The sequence below is a fragment of the Lathamus discolor genome, chromosome Z (assembly GCF_037157495.1).
Source record: "Lathamus discolor isolate bLatDis1 chromosome Z, bLatDis1.hap1, whole genome shotgun sequence".
Lineage (NCBI taxonomy): Eukaryota > Metazoa > Chordata > Aves > Psittaciformes > Psittacidae > Lathamus > Lathamus discolor.
In genome coordinates, this window is record NC_088909.1 from 32,007,838 (window position 1) to 32,024,887 (window position 17,050).

Genomic DNA, 17,050 nt, shown 5'->3' on the forward strand with positions numbered 1-17,050 from the left:
ATTAACTTTCTGACTTATATTTTTAAATTAACATCTAAATGAACAGTGTCATTGAAAACTGAAAAATCAGGAAAGGAAATACTGTTCTGAGTAGCAGATGTGAGTTTAGCTAAGATGTATCTACTTTCATGGACATCAGATCTGCATAAAGCCAATAATTTTTCAAATGGCTGCTCACATGGTGCCCACAAGATTTGTGTGTACACTTCTGTCTGTACAGAAACCAGTATTTGCATATGAGACATAAAAATATATTTGCAAAATTGGTAACTGTGTCTGAGGTCATATTTGCACATCTAAAGTATCCATTCTGTATATGAAGACTACTATTTCCTTATGTACATAATCCCATGGAACAAGTTCCTTCAAGTATTAACATTGGGATAGTTTAGGTGTCCTGTTCTACTTTACGGTTAGTTCCTATAGATCCTCCATCCTAGGATGAATTTTTCAGTTAAGTGTTTCTCAGTTAAAAAATAAGAAACAAAATGTTCAAATCCAATATCCTAAAACCAATTCTTAGCTATCTTTGTTATAGAATATAAGGGCTTAATTGAGACACAGTGTATTAACCTGATGTAGAAATTAATAGGTGAAGTCTTGTGGTATGTATTGTAATTTCCCAGACTCCTGAATTTTTTGAACTTATATTAATCCAAATGTATACTTTAAAATAGTCCACTTACTACTCTTTCCATTATTATTCTGTTTATTTCTTATGATAATATTTACTTGTATGAAAAGAATTTTTTTAAGCTAGTTGTATTTCTGTTCTTGACTTTAAAATCAGTTCCACGGTAAGGAAACCGCTAGCAATAGAAGCATAAGTAATCTATAGATTTCAGGTATGGTTTAACTTATTCTAGAGTAACCTGAACATAATCACACAGTGATTACTCGATTTTAACATTGTGGATGAGATGCTTAGAGGTATTAAACAAGAATTTACTATCTGGTATCCCACTGTTCTAATTGATTTTAACTTGGATCTGATGTGATAGTGAAATCACTGCTGAACCTAACTACTTTAAAAGGGCTTAAAAGCCTAATATATGTGCTTCATCATGACATTCTTGAGGAGGAGGAAGATGGGAGGAAATGTTGCATCTGCTCTATGACATTTGCTACATGAGGACAATTACTGTAGTAGCAGTTATCAGTTATAAATAGTATTACACTTGACACTTAAGTGATAACTTATACACAGTGTTCATATTTAATCTGATTTTTTTCCAAGATGTGCTGGTATGCAGTTAGTTCATTTGCTGCTTTTGCAGCTTCCATAAATGTCTTTGCCACCTTCACTGGTACGGTGCAGTCTGCAAAGATATCCATTTCCTCATAATCAGCAATGACACATTGATTTTTCTATTTATATATAGAGGAATGAAAGGTGCAACTGTGTAGAGAATTCTGTCAACCACAGAATAGTATAGTTAGAATACACAAAGCCTTGGCTGTATTCTGAAAATTTCATGATGTAAACAGCAGTATATGCATGGGGTTTGTATCAGGAGCAGGGTCTAGCACAGGGAACAGAAAATTAAGGAACGCTAAACACTGGTAGCCTTTTAACTGATGAGGAATTGCAGTGTACATGGTTAGAAGGAGTTTATGAAACAAAGATCTGCCTTGGCATACACAAAGAATAAGCACATCTGCTCCCTGCACCAGGGCAGCACAGAGGCGACGTGACGGAAGGTTCCACTGTCAGTAACATCAAGAAAGGTAGCAGTTTAGTAATACTTCAAAAAGAAGAGGAAGCAGATGATCTCGATATAGTGTAGTTGTTTTCCTGAGAGGTTTTGCTTTCTGAGAAAAGCAGCTTGCAACTAAAAGTGCTGCGAGCTAAAGGTACTTCTGCATCTGGTTGTTAGTGGTGGTTAGTAGAGCTTGCAGTGAACACTCACTGTCCCTCTGACATGAAAGGTTAGGGTAGGAGGTTTTTCTTTAGGGCTTGTAAGAGAAGCTCCAGCCTATTTTCAACAGAACGGCAGCAAATCAGAAGCCATTTTGTCTCCAGGAAGAAATTGTAGTTACAATTAAAGCTTTATTTTTCTTAGCAGGGAATTATGATTAGCACAGAATTTGTGCTTAGAATGGCACAGGACTTCTACAAGCAGAATCAATGTAGTATGATTTGTACGCAGTAGAATACAGAATTTATATTACAACTTACCTCATGATTTCCAGTCATGAGGGCCCTTTGCAGGCTGGGTCACATCTTAATATATGGTTTGCTGTATCAGTAAAGCAATTGCAATCTCAACTTCAAAATCATGTAACAGCAGCCAAGCTGCTCCCTCAGTCCCCAGAGGCTGCAGAGGACAGTGGGAGGGTCCCTAGCCATGGGGGTCGTGGGTCTCACTGTCTAGCCTCAGTCTGGATCCAAGTTCACCTTTGGGACTTGTAACAGTTTGATTTCATGTACTGTTGTCCATTGTTGTCCAATTTTGCTTTGTGCTGTTACTTTTCCCTCTCCTGTGCTGAATGCCTGTGACCTTCAAGGCCAGTGAGGGTGAGTGGTTTGTCTCTGTGGTGCACAGGACCGTTAGGGCCTGATAATGAGGAAAAGGGAACCCATATATAATTTGCTTGGTCACAGAGAATGGCTGCTTGCCCCATAGAATGGCATTAGTTATGCTAACCACATTACTGGGGTTGGGAGCAAGAGATACTGGTGACAGTAGTGGTGCTTGTGTTCCAGATGATCACGTTCCACGATTTTTCTCACTGGAATCTTGTCACAGCATCCTGTTAGGCACACTAACTCTACAGAAAAACTTCAAAGAAAATACATGCCATAAATGCCCATCACAGTGTAACTCTGAAAACATATGAAACAACATGCTAATTTTTCAAAGCAGGTACACAGACATGCCCCTGGCAGGCCAGGAGAGAGCTGTGATGTAGCATATCTTCTCAGCTCTGCAAACTTTCTCCTTTGCTCCCCAGATGTGTGGGACTGAGTATGCACATGCTTGTAATTCAAGGCAGGTATTGCCTGCTGCTGCGAGACTCGCTGATTACACTTACTGTTTACCTGTCTGCTTCCCAAGAGCATACTCCTCCATCATCCTGCATCCTGCATCCCTTTTTGTGGCAGTTAATTCTTCCTTAATCAGATAAAAGGTTTCATCAGCTGCTAGAGAACAGACAAAGTCTTCTGGAATAGTGGAGGGTGCCAACACCATTCATTTCCAAAGCACAACTCCATCTAACAAGCCAGTCTTTCTATATTACAATGAACAGATGAGAATGTCTGGGAATTTCAGATTACAGGGGGTTTAGACTAGCCTGCAATAATGCTAATGGAACTTATAGACATGATGAGGCTTAGATCACATTGAAGAAATGCACCTTAGTGCATAATAAGCTCCCATGTGAACTCCTAAAAGAACTCCTAGTACATATAAAGAATCATAGAATAATTAGGGTTGGAAAGGACCTCAAGATCATCTAGTTCCAACCCCCCTGCCATGGGCAGGGACACCTCACACTAAACCATCCCACCCAAGGCTTCATCCAACCTGACCTTGAACACTGCCACGGATGGAGCACTCACAACCTCCCTGGGCAGCCCATTCCAGTGCCTCACCACCCTAACAGGAAAGAATTTCCTCCTTATATCCAATCTAAACTTCCCCTGTTTAAGTTTTAACCCGTTACCCCTTGGCCTGTCACTACAGTCCCTAATGAAGAGTCCCTCCTCAGCATCCCTATAGGCCCCCTTCAGATACTGGAAGGCTGCTATGAGGTCTCCATGCAGCCTTCTCTTCTCCAGGATGAACAGCCCCAACTTCCTCAACCTATCTTCATACGGGAGGTGCTCCAGTCCCCTGATCATCCTCGTGGCCCTCCTCTGGACTTGTTCCAACAACTCCATGTCCTTTTTATGTTGAGGACACCAGAACTGCACACAATACTCCAGGTGAGGTCTCACGAGAGCAGAGTAGAGGGGCAGGATCACCTCCTTCGACCTGCTGGTCATGATCCTTTTGATGCAGCCCAGGATACGGTTGGCTTTCTGTGCTGCAAGCACACACTGCTGGCCCATGTTCATTTTCTCATTGACCAGCATCCCCAAGTCCTTCTCCGCAGGGCTGCTCTGAATCACTTCTTTGCCCAATCTGTAGCTGTGCCTGGGATTGCTCCGACCCAGGTGTAGGACCTTGCACTTGGCATCGTTAAACTTCATAAGGTTGGCATCAGCCCACCTCACAAGCGTGTCAGGGTCCCTTTGGATGACATCCCTTATCTCCAGCATATCAACTGGACCACACAGTTTGGTGTCATCGGCAAAGTTGCTGAGGGCGCACTCAATCCCACTGTCCATGTCAGTGAGAAAGATGTTGAACAAGACCCGTCCCAACACCGATCCCTGAGGGACACCACTTGTTACTGGTCTCCAGCTGGACACTGAGCCATTGACCACAAATCTTTGCATGTGGCCGTCCAGCCAGTTCCTTATCCACTGAGTGGTCCATCTATCAAATTGATATCTCTCCAATTTAGAGACAAGGATATTGTGTTGGACAGTGTCAAACACTTTGCACAAGTCCAGGTAGATGACATCAACTGCTTTACCCTTGTCCATCAGTTCTGTAGCCCCATCATAGAAGGCCACCAAGTTGGTCAGGCAGGATTTCCCCTCAGTGAAGCCATGCTGGCTGTCACCAAGCACCTAGTTGTTTTTCATGTGCCTTAGCATGCCTTCCGGGAGAATGTGCTCCAAGATTTTGGCAGGCACAGAGGTGAGACTGACTGGTCTGTAATTCCCTGGGTCATCCATTTTCCCCTTATTGAAAATGGGGGTTATATTTCCCTTTTTCCAGTTGTCTGGAACTTCACAGAATCACAGAATCCCAAGGGTTGGAAGGGACCTAAAAAGATCATCTAGTCCAACCCCCCTGCAAGAGCAGGGTAACCTACAGTACATCACGCAGGAACTTGTCCAGGCGGGCCTTGAATATCTCCAGTGTAGGAGACTCCACAACCCCCCTGGGCAACCTGTTCCAGTGCTCTGTCACTCTTACAGTAAAGAAGTTCTTCCTGATGTTAACGTGGAACTTCCTATGCTCTAGTTTACACCCATTATTTTTCAAATATGATGGCCATATATACTCTATTTAAATACACCCTAGTATATATATAGTATGTACTATGTATGGATGTATACTATTTATACTATATATATATACACACACATGTACATACTAGGGTGTCTATATATATAACCTAGTATATTTGAGGATTTGGATAGATTACAAACAGAGTGAGGGTTCTATTAATTCTATTAATATGACTGGAGAACTATGTATTTGCATATTATTTGGGACAACTAGAGTTTGTGGAAACATAACAGAAAACAGCCACATTAGTGGCTGCACACTACAATAGTGACAGATGTGGAACTGTCTGCATCAAATCAGTGCCTGTTGATTGCAGCAATGATCTGGGACTGAGCACTAATAGTTTTGAATCAATAAATGATTTGCAGTGGCTTCTGATCTGGCCTAAAATTTATGCAGGTGTTCAGAAAGATGTTTTTAATAATGATTGTAGAATTAGGCATGCTGTATAGAATAAGTATACTGCTGACTACATTGTGCTAGATATTCCCGCATGTGTAGTAAAAGAAATTATACCCACCCATGACAATTATGTGTACTTAGGGGGAAAACCCTGCATGTGGAAGCAATGACTCTTTTCAGCTGTTTGCTTGGACTGGGCCAGCTTGGATTAAATGCTGACATTAATACTCACATTTTAAATACTCCTCCAAGTATAGTAAAATCATCAGTTGAAGAAAGATGGGAGAGAAAAAAGGAAGAAAAGGAATAAAAAAGATTTTTATTGCATAGAAATACTGTAAACATTTTGCTTCAGTTAATAGTGCAATTGAATATAATCACATATCTGATACACATTTGTAATCTTTCTCCGGCTGTGAGACTGAAAAACAGTGTAAATTCACTCAGCCTGTAATGCAGTTGGATACAGAATGAAGATCTCTGATAGAATGCTTAATATGTAAGCAGAATTCACTCAGTTGCTTAAGAATCAGTGCAGTGCTTCAGGTTTACTCACAATGCATTCAGTAAAGCTATTTCTGTGAGTCTATGATTCTATTATTTCAGTGTGCAAAGGAACCAGCTCAAATAATGCACAGACCACCAGCCTCAACTGTTCCTCCAAGTTCTCAGAAGTACAGAAAACATCTACAAGAAACAATATTCAGTTATCTTACCAGGTAATTCTACACAACTCCTACTACAACAGGAGAAGCAGACCCTGTCAGAGAAGTACAGTGCAGTTCTTACAATAATTTGGTTCCTCTAATTTAGAATTTAGTGTATGAATTACTTTATGATCAAAAGATAACTCCTCATGAAGTTCAACAAGGCCAGATGCAAGGTCCTACACCCGTGTCGGGGCAGTGCCAGGCACAGCTACAGGTTGTGTAGGGAAGTGATTCAGAGCAGCCCCGCAGAGCACTTGAGGGTATTGGTTGATGAGAAACTGAACGTGACCCAGCTTCAGTGTGCTTTTGAGCCCAGAACCCGCCATGTGCTGGGCTGCATCCCCAGAGCATAAGCAGCAGTTTGAGGGAGGGGATTCTCCCCCCGCTGCTGTGCTCTGGGGAGACCCCCATTGCAGTCCTGTGTCCGGCTCTGGGGCAACAACAAAAGAGGGACGTGGAGCTGTTGAAGAGAGTCCAGAGGAGGCCATGGAGATGCTGCAAGGGCTGGATAATCTGGAGACAGGCTGAGAGAGCTCAGCTTGTTCAGCCTGGGAAAGAGGAGGCTCCTTAAGGGGAGACTTTAGAGCAGCTGCCAGTGCCTAAAGGGACTACAAGAAAGCTGGAGAGGGCCTTTGGACAAGGGCTTGCAGGGACAGGACAACAGGAATGGCTTTAACCTGTCAGTGTTCAAGGCCAGGCTGGTCAGGGCTTGGAGCAACTTGGTCTAGTGGAAATTGTCCCTGCCTGTGGCAAGGGGTTGGAACTGGATGAACATTGAGGTCCTTTCCAACCCAAACTGTTCTATGATTCTATGAATTCTGTCTTTCTTATAATTCTTACAATACTGTAGATATTTCTCATATGTTAACACCCAGCAAATTGGATTAATTTTAAACATGTACTAATGCAAAGTGATATAAGTATAATAATATCTTTTAAAAGCTACTTGCAGTTTTCAAACCTTACTTTTTCAAATACTGTTTGTTTTTTCGCTGATACAACTGAGAATTTATTTGCACATACACAAACCAGAAAAGAGTATGCAGTGTTGCCTTACTCATTTCTATCATTTTGAAATGTCACCACATTTTGTATATATGCCATTCAGTGTTAAAGATAAAATTCATGGTAACATGGGTGGCATAATGCCAAATCAACTATGAGAAAACAACTCACCCCAATCATATATTTGATGCGGGATTAAACAATAGATGTTTCCATTTAAACAAATTTCTAGGCTGTCTCACTTGGCATTTTTAAGATGTAAATTTTCTTTTCCTATTATAGGCAATCTTTTTTAGAATCTCTTTCTAGATGTCTAAGAGATATATATGTTGTTCTTTAACACCTATTAAGATAAGGAACAAAGCCTGCTAATAGTGTTCCAGTTCAGAGCCATTCGATTTAAAAGAGTCATTTCAGCAGAACATCAGAGTTGCCCACAATGGTCAATACTAAACCATTTTAAAAGGGTTTTGGAGCACTTTCACATCTTTATGCTCTGTAACTTGGGACGGATACTGAATTTGACTGCTTGAAATTCTGTTGCTTTTGGGAAGAAATGTTTGTATTCGTTTGAAATAGCTTGGTTCTGGTTTGATTTTCATATTGCATAGCAAATGTACTACGCTGTCAGAACAAAAGGTTTTGATTAGTCGCTTGAATTTTCTTTCTCAGATCATTTGCAAAAGCCAGGTTTTCATTCTGACTCAAGAGTGAAGCAAAATGTCAGAGCCTTTCTGTATTTTAGGAACCATTTGCAACCCTTGCAGACTTCCACTAAGTGTACATAAAAATGGTATTATAGCTCCACCCTTACACAAGCTGATTTCAGAACTGTTTGTTCAATGGGATCTGATCCACTATGTGCTTTTCTCTCTGCCATAGTGAAAACCACACATAACTTGGCTCATAATCATTAAGAATCTGTGTTACACAATTGCTCATGCCCTCTGAATATATAAATATGCAGCTGAGGGTTGTTTTGGTTTTGTTGGAAATGAAGATCAGTGTCTCTCTCATTCAAAGAATACAACCTGCTTGGTAATATGTCACAAATATTTCTTCACACGTCAAATTGGCTGACATTTACGTAGAAACAAAACAAAGGAAGGTTGTGAAAGCAGGGACTGAAACAACCCAAAATACCCTCTGAACGAAGAAGGTTATAAATGCTCCATCTCTTCTTCAAAAAACGGAATTCTTTAAATGCAAGGACCTATACCTCCTTATTGGATAGAGGTAAAGCTGAACTACAAAAAAGGAGCAAAACAACTTATGTGCAAACACTCAAAGCCATGAAACACAACACAAAATGTGCATCTAAAAGCAGGTTAGATTCCTAAAAATCAGTGTCAGAAGGCTTTGAATAATGATGGGTTTAGATCTGTCAGAATAGGAAAGAAACCCAAGTGTCCTCAAGTTTTGGAGAAGCTACTTTGAAGAATATTCAGATCTTTTTTAATCCAGTTCTGAACAAAAGAATTAAGAATCCATTAATCAGGTATTTCTTATAATGATGCCAGGAATTCCAACAGTTGCCTACAAAAATAAAGTATTCTGTATTTTGTGATTCCAGATTAGCTGAGGGAACTTTGGAAAGAATAAACGATGAGTATATTTTGAGCACAGGGTATGAGAAGATACATAAAAAGGAGATAAAAGGAGGACAAAGAGAAGACTGGTTAAACTGCTTTAAATCCATATGCTACTCTCAGGAAAAAAAAAATTAAAATCTGATAATAATAATATCTTGGCTAATATAAAAAAATTTCAGGTTTTGACAATTAGAACTTAATTTTGGTTTTATAAAAGAAATATTTTGTGCTTAGTCAACATGAAAAATGGGAATAATTTAATTAAAAAGTATTGCTGAAATTATTTAATATGTGTTATAAGACACTTGAAATGTATTCCAAGCATGCTTACTTAGGGAAAATCATGCTATACCAAAGGAAGAGGAACAATCTCTTTCTCTTGGCTGTACTATGAATAGGTTTCAATACAGCCACCCTACTGGCTGCAGAATATTTTATGTTTACTGCAGTGAAACTCTGCTGAGGAAACTAGCTGCCATGCAAAGCAAAGGTGCCACATTGAGAGACCTGGGTTTATCCTGAGCAACCTGCTTCTGCTTATGTGGGACAGACAGCTCAGCACTGTCTGAAAACAGAAGCTCAAGTCCTGGTGCCTAGTTAGCCCAATCCTACCTCTGTCCCAGTACGCAGAATTACCCAGAGAAACGGACTAGATGATCTTTTGAGGTCCCTTCCAACCCTTGGGATTCTGTGTGATTCTGTGTGATAAATAAAATGGGTAAGGAACATGAAGTTTTCTTGTTTAGAAGGTGAGCTGGCTGATAGTAAAAAAGTATCAGAGACTCATGTAAAGGTACTTAGAATCATAGAATAATCATAGAATAGGTAGGGTTGGAAAGGACCTTAAGATCATCTAGTTCCAACCCCCCTGCCATGGCATGGGCAGGGACACCTCACACTAAACCATGTCATCCAAGGCTCTGTCCAAGCTGGCCTTGAACACTGCCAGGATGGAGCACTCACAACCTCCCTGGGCAACCCATTCCAGTGCCTCACCACCCTAACAGGAAAGAATTTCCTCCTTATATCCAATCTAAACTTCCCCTGTCGAAGTTTGAACCCGTTACCTCTTGGCCTGTCACTACAGTCCCTAACGAAGAGTCCCTCCCCAGCATCCCTATAGGCCCCCTTCAGGTACTGGAAGGCTGCTATGAGGTCTCCATGAAGCCTTCTCTTCTCTAGGCTGAACAGCCACAACTTTCTCAGCCTATCTTCATACGGGAGGTGCTCCAGTCCCCTGATCATCCTCGTGGCCCTCCTTTGGACTTGTTCCAACAACTCCATGTCCTTTTTATGTTGAGGACACCAGAACTGCACACAATACTCCAAAGAGCAGGGTAGAGGGGCAGGATCACCTCCTTGGACCTGCTGGTCACGCTCCTTTTGATGCAGCCCAGGATACGGTTGGCTTTCTGGGCTGCAAGCACACACTGTCAGCTCATGTTCATTTTCTCATTGACAAGCACCCCCAAGTCCTTCTCCGCAGGGCTGCTCTGAATCTCTTCTTTGCCCAACCTGTGGCTGTGCCTGGAATTGCTCCGACCCAGGTGTAGGACCTTGCACTTGGCATCGTTAAACTTCATAAGGCTGGCATCAGCCCACCTCGCAAGCGTGTCAAGGTCCCTCTGGATGGCATTCCTTCCCTCCAGCGTATCAACCGGACCACACAGCTTGGTGTCATCTGCAAAGCTGCTGAGGGCGCACTCAATCCCACTGTCCATGTCAGTGACAAAGATGTTGAACAAGACCCGTCCCAACACCAATCCCTGAGGGACACCACTCGTTACTGGTCTCCAGCCAGACATTGAGCCATTGACCACAAATCTTTGCATGTGGCCATCCAGCCAGTTCGTTATCCACAGAGTGGTCCATCCATCAAATAGATGCCTCTCCGATTTAGAGACAAGGATGTCGTGTGGGATAGTGTCGAATGCTTTGTATAAGTCCAGGTAGATGACATCAACTGCTTTGCCCTTGTCCATCAGTTCTGTAGCCCCATCATAGAAGGCCACCAAGTTGGTCAGGCAGGATTTCCCCTCAGTGAAGCCATGCTGGCTGTCACCAAGCACCTTGTGCCTTAGCATGCCTTCCAGGAGAATGTGCTCCAAGATTTTGGCAGGCACAGAGGTGAGACTGACTGGTCTGTAATTCCCTGGGTCATCCATTTTGCCTTTCTTGAAAATGGGGGTTATATTTCCCTTTTTACAGTCATCGGGAACTTCACCTGACGGCCATGATTTTTCAAATATGATGGACGGTGTCTTAGGAACTTCATTCGCCAGCTCCTTCAGGACCCGTGGATGGACTTCATCGGGTCTCATGGACTTGTGTACCTTCAGGTTCTTAAGATGGTCTTTAACCAGATCCTCTCCTACAGTGGGCCTATTGTCTTCACTCTCACAGTCCTTGCATCTGCTTTTCAAGACTTAGGTGGTGTGGTCAGAACATTTGCCAGTGAAGACTGAGGTAAAGAAGTCATTAAGAACCTCAGCCTTCTCCAAATCCAGGGTAGCCAGTTCTCCTGATAGCTTCCAGAGAGGGCCCATGTTGTCCCTCATCTGTATTTTATTTGCTACGTACCTATAGATTCCCTTCCTGTTATCTTTCACATCCCTAGCCAAGTTTAATCCTAACTGGGCCTCAGCTTTCTTAACCTGGTCCCTAGCTTCCTGGACAACATTCCTGTATTCTTCCCAGGCTGCCTGTCCTTGCTTCCACCTTTTATAAGCCTCTTTTTTCCTTTGAATTTTTCTCAGCAGCTCCTTATCCATCCAAGGAGGTCTGGCCCTTCTGCCGCACTTCCTTCTAGTTGGGATGCAGCACTCCTGAGCTTGCAGCTGGTGATCCTTGAATATCAACCAGCAGTCTGGGCCCAACTGCCCTCTAGGGCTATATCCCATGGAACCTTACTAAGCAGGTTCCTGAAGAGGCCAAAGCCTGCTCTCTTGAAGTCCAGGGCAGTGAGCTTGCTGCACACTCTTCTCACTGTCCTGAGGATCTCAAACTCGACCATCTCGTGATCGCTGCATCCAAGCCTGCCCTGAAGCATCACATTTCCAACGAGCCCTTCCCTGTTGGTCAGCACGAGGTCAAAGCATGGCACCTCTCCTTCTTGGCTCCTTTATTACTTGCAGAAGGAAGTTGTCTTCCACACAATTGAGGAACCTCCTGGACTGCTTGTGCCGGCCCGTACTGTCACTCCAGCAGATATCAGGGTGATTGAAGTCTCCCATGAGAGCAAGGGCCTGCGAGCGTGAGGCTATTGCTATCTCTCTGTAGATTGCTTCATCCACAGATTCCTCTTGGTCAGGCAGTCTGTAACAGATCCCCACAGTAATGTCTCACATCGCTGACCGTGACCCACAAACTCTCTGTTGACTGATCACCTGTCCCCAGAGTTCCATACTCTCCAGCCTATCCCTAACATAAAGGGCAACTCCCCCTCCCCGTCTGCCAGGCCTGTCCTTTCTAAAGAGCCTGTAACCTTCCATTCCAACACTCCAGTCATAGGAGCCATCCCACCATGTTTCTGTGATGCCTATTATATTATACCGCCATAGACGTGCACACATCTCTAATTCCTCTTGTTTGTTCCCCATGCTATGGGCGTTTGTATAGAGGCATCTGAGCTGAGCTCCAAATGAAGCCGGCTCATTGGCTGGAGTGGCTGGATTATCTCTACATTGCTCCAAGCATTTATTATAGGTGCTGGGAACCGACTGGGTGTGTTGGGATGGAATGATGCTCCCCACCCCCAACACATCTAGTTTAAAGCCTCCTTGCCCAGTCTGGCAAGCCTCCTACCAAAACTGTTCTTCCCCTTCTTTACCAGAGCAGCTCCACCAGCCCCCAGCAGACTTTGCCTGCTAAATTGAGTCCTATGTTCTAGATACCCAAACCCCTAAAGATGGCATCATCCTTCTAACCATTTATTAACCTGGTCAATCCTCCTAGCCTTTTTAGGGTACTCCCCTGTATCCTGGAGAATTGAGGAAAAGACTATCTGAGCTTCAGAGCCCCTAACCACATCTCCCAGGGCTCTGTAGTCCTTCTTTATGTTCTCCAGGCTACTGCTGTGTGTATGACTAGCACCCACATGGATCACTAGAAGTGGGTAATAGTCTGTGGAACTTACCAGACCAGGCAGCCTCTCTGCAAGTTCCCTGATCCACGCCCCTGGTAGGCAACACACCTCCCTTGAGACTGGGTCAGGCCGACAGATGGGTGCCTGTGTTCCTTTCAAAGTAGAGTCCCCTACTACTACAACTTGCCACTTTTTCCTGGCAGCACCAGTAGAGATCTTTACCAGTGCATCAGATGGTTGTTTCTGGTGCGAATGCGTTTCCCCATGAGCCCCCTGCAGGACAGCAAAGCAGTTCTGGGTGGGGACAACAGATTTAGGAGGAAGCCCCTTGCTTTTAATTGTCCTCTTCCTCTTTTTTTTTTTTTTTTTTGTTGTTTTCTGTTGTTGCTGTTTCCTAGCTTCCCGGGTTAATGGCCTCCTTTCCTCCATGAGCTAGAGGGTAAGCCTGAGGCCCCTGCACAGTTTGGGCCTGGTGCAAGCAGCCCTGCTTCCTCTCAGCTTCCCTGACACCTTGCAGCCCATTGGCAGCATTCCGCAGCTCAGCCCCTGCCGCAGGAGGGCCTCCACCAGGGAGCACCGAGCGCAGCCCTGCCCATTGTGCACCCTCCCCTCACCAGCCCAGCGCAGGCACCCTCTGCACTCCGAGCTCTGCACTGCAGCCTCCCCTCCCATCGGCTCTGTCTGGGTGCCGACGCTGCCACCGCCGGGGCAGCCAGAGCAGAGCGCCCAGGCCGGGCCCTGGTCATAATTAGGGCGCTCTCCACCCCACTCGCCTGCCCGCGCAAACTGCCACGCCGCACCCCCTGCGGCGGGTTTTCACCCAGCCAGGGCTGGTGCCGCCGCTCCTGGCTCCGCCCCCTGTGAGTCCCTGCTCGGGTCAGCGGAGCTGCCGGCTCCTGGGCAGGGCCTGTCGAGGGCTTGAGGCTCCCTCGGTGGCTCTCATTGCTCCGATTTGGGGCTCCTGAGCGCTGAGCTTCCCCCTGCTCCGGTGTTGAAGGCGTCCTCTCTGGAGCTACTCACCTCAGCAATGTTTTAAGAGGTTTAAAACTTGTTTTAAGAGTTTTTGTTTCGGCTGATTTTCAGGCATTAGTCTGACAGAACCTCATCCCACACCAGTCTTCTGTAGTTTCAGAGGAAGCTGACACTGAATTTGCTGTGTTAGCTCATTCCTTTATTTGGAATGTTCTTGAATCAGCTTTGTAATTCTCAGTAAAAACTCAAAGCCTCTATGGTGTTATACATAGCCTTCATTTATTGGCTATTATGCCATTAAACAAAACTGCTATTTTTCATCAAAAACCTCAGTAATTTATTATTTTGTTATGATCTTCTAGAAGGCAGATGCAGGCACTGTGAGAATGAAGACCTTAGGCCCACTGTAGGAGAGGATCTGGTTCAAGACCATCTTAAGAACCTGAACATACACAAGTCCATGGAGACCTCATAGCAGCCTTCCAGTATCAGAAGAGGGCCTGCAAGGATGCTGAGGATGGACTCTTCACTAGGGACTGTAGCGATAGGACAATGGGTAACGGGTTAAAACTTAAACAGGGGAAGTTTAGACTGGATATAAGGAGGAAGTTCTTTACTGTAAGGGTGGTGAGGCACTGGAACGGGTTGCCCAAGGAAGCTGTGAATGCTCCATCCCTGGCAGTGTTCAAGGCCAGGCTGGACAGAGCCTTGGGTAACATGGTTTAGTGTGAGGTGTCCCTGCCCATGGCAGGGGGGTTGGAACTAGATGATCTTGAGGTCCTTTCCAACCCTAACTATGCTATGATTCTAATAATGCCAGAATGTGTCTGGCTGATGAGAGAGTTACTGGATTTTGTACTCAGGCTGTGCCAGAAGTTTTCTCTCCAGCTTGTGCTGGAGTTGTGCTCTCCAGCTTGTGTGCTGTTATTCGCAGTCTAAAAGAGTAGCAATTTTGAACACTGTAGCTTTTAGACTGTATTAGAATCACAGAATCCCTCTTCTCTGGTGTTTTGGGAGATGAAGCTGAAATGGAAAAAGCTGACAAGGTAATTAAAAATGAAAAAGAGCTATAGAATTTAAGGAGCTTATGTGTGTTCTGTTTACAGGACCCAGTTCTACAGTTCCTAGTGTTCTGAGCAATGTATTTATACTTGTTCATTGAAAACATTTCCGTGTTTCAAGTTTTACAATCAGGAGCAATATACTCCAATGTAATTTTCATATATAAAGTCCCAGACGGAGCTGGAAGAAGCCGTAGGATTTATTTTATAACCGGCCTCATAATGCATATACATATGCATACAAAAGTTTGGACCATTAATCCTAATTCTGACATTTTATGACCCTTGAGTGCTTACTTTAACAACCTTACTGTCCTTTTACTGTACATTTCAAATGTGATACGAAGAGATGAATAGTAGTCAGTTTTTGTGGGTTTTCATCTACATCAGTGAAGATCCTCCATCCTCTTTGTGTGATATTTGTATCATACAGAATTCTATGTTAGTTTACCATGGTCTTTCTTCAGAGCCCTGTGCATCTCTAAATGGTGCAGAATGAGGGATTACTTCCTTTCTCCAAATCTTTGTGCAAGACAGGCTGCACCAAGTCCTACATCCCTATTAAAACTATCAGCTCTAACACTTGAAACCCTCAAGGCTGGAGGTTCAGCTAAAGAAGGTAACCCTATCTATTGCTATTTCCAGTGATCCTATTTCTATTTAAGTAAATGAGTAGTTACAGGGAAGAATCATCCCTCATTGTAGGAGCCTGGCATTTCCTCTTTAAGTCAGACCTTTCTCAGTTTGAAGACATACCACTTTTTGTTGCAGGAGAACTAAGATGAAGGGGTTTAAGTTTAGGATTAGGAGGATTTGAGTAGGAATAAGAAGTCCTCAGTTCTGTCATGTTCCTGATTGATGTAACTGGTGAGGTTAACAAAGACACTAAATGCTGGACAACCAAACTAGTTACCAGCATGTCTTGACTTAGGCTGAATGCAGCAATTCATGTCTGTTGGCAGTGTGCATTTCATTTCCATTTTCATGCTTGGGCAGCTCTCTCTTTTGTCCACCTATACGCTGTCAGTCCCACTTCAGGAAGAAAACACTGCAAACCAGATTCTGCCCCCGTGACAGGGGGCAGAATCATAGGGTCTGATCTCCCATACCTGCGATGACAATTTTGAGAAATGTGTAAACTACTTTGTGCACTTTTTACTTGTTTTTGCAATAATAGGTGACTTCAGTACAGCCTTGAGTGCAAATACAATGAAGCACAATGTGACAGCTGATATTCTTCATACAGAAATAGCCACTTCCTTTTGAAAAGTAATTCAGAATATCTGAGTCATTCAGGGTCTGTCTCAGAATGTGATTTCCATCACATTTCTGTTTTTGTGGTCTGCTTACCATGTGAGTTACCTACACCAGCCTTTTTTTCTGTTTCAGATTCATACACTTGCTATTTCTAAGGGGGGGAAAAAAGGATAAAATTTTGAATTAAAATGTGTTATTTTATGAATTATTGTAGATATTTGTTCTCTCTCTTTTTTTTCTTTTCTTTTTTTTTTTTCTCCCTAGTATTGTTATCTGACTTACTGGAGTTATGCCAGTGATGGAATTGGTACTTCCTATCTAATGGTTTGACAGGGAGACGCTGTTGCCTATAACAGTAGTAAAGGTAATCTTAAATATGCCAAGAAATTGGTTGAAAACATCAGAAAATGTAATTTCAAAAAAGTATTTTCAGGTTAAATAAATTTAACTGGCCCTACTAGTTAAAATTCTTTAATACTAATACTGTTGCTGATACTACTACTACTACTGCTTCTACTACTACTACTACTACTGCAACCACTAATACAAACTAAAAATGGCGGGAGTGATAGTGGTACCAAACTTTTTTTCAGTTCCTTCAGTGTCCCTTTTGTCCCTTCTTTTGCACTTTTGTCATGGGTTAGCTGCCTTTTTATATCAAAGGCCCAATACAATTAAACAAACAAGTAGTGCAATCTTTGAATCCTCTCTACAACTTCCCGTCCAGCCTTCCATTTAGATATATAATTTCCTCTTCTAGGAAAGTGTTTAATGCTTTTTTAACTACCCCAACTGCTTAGCATCTGACCCTTATCTTGTGTTTTACTTAAACATT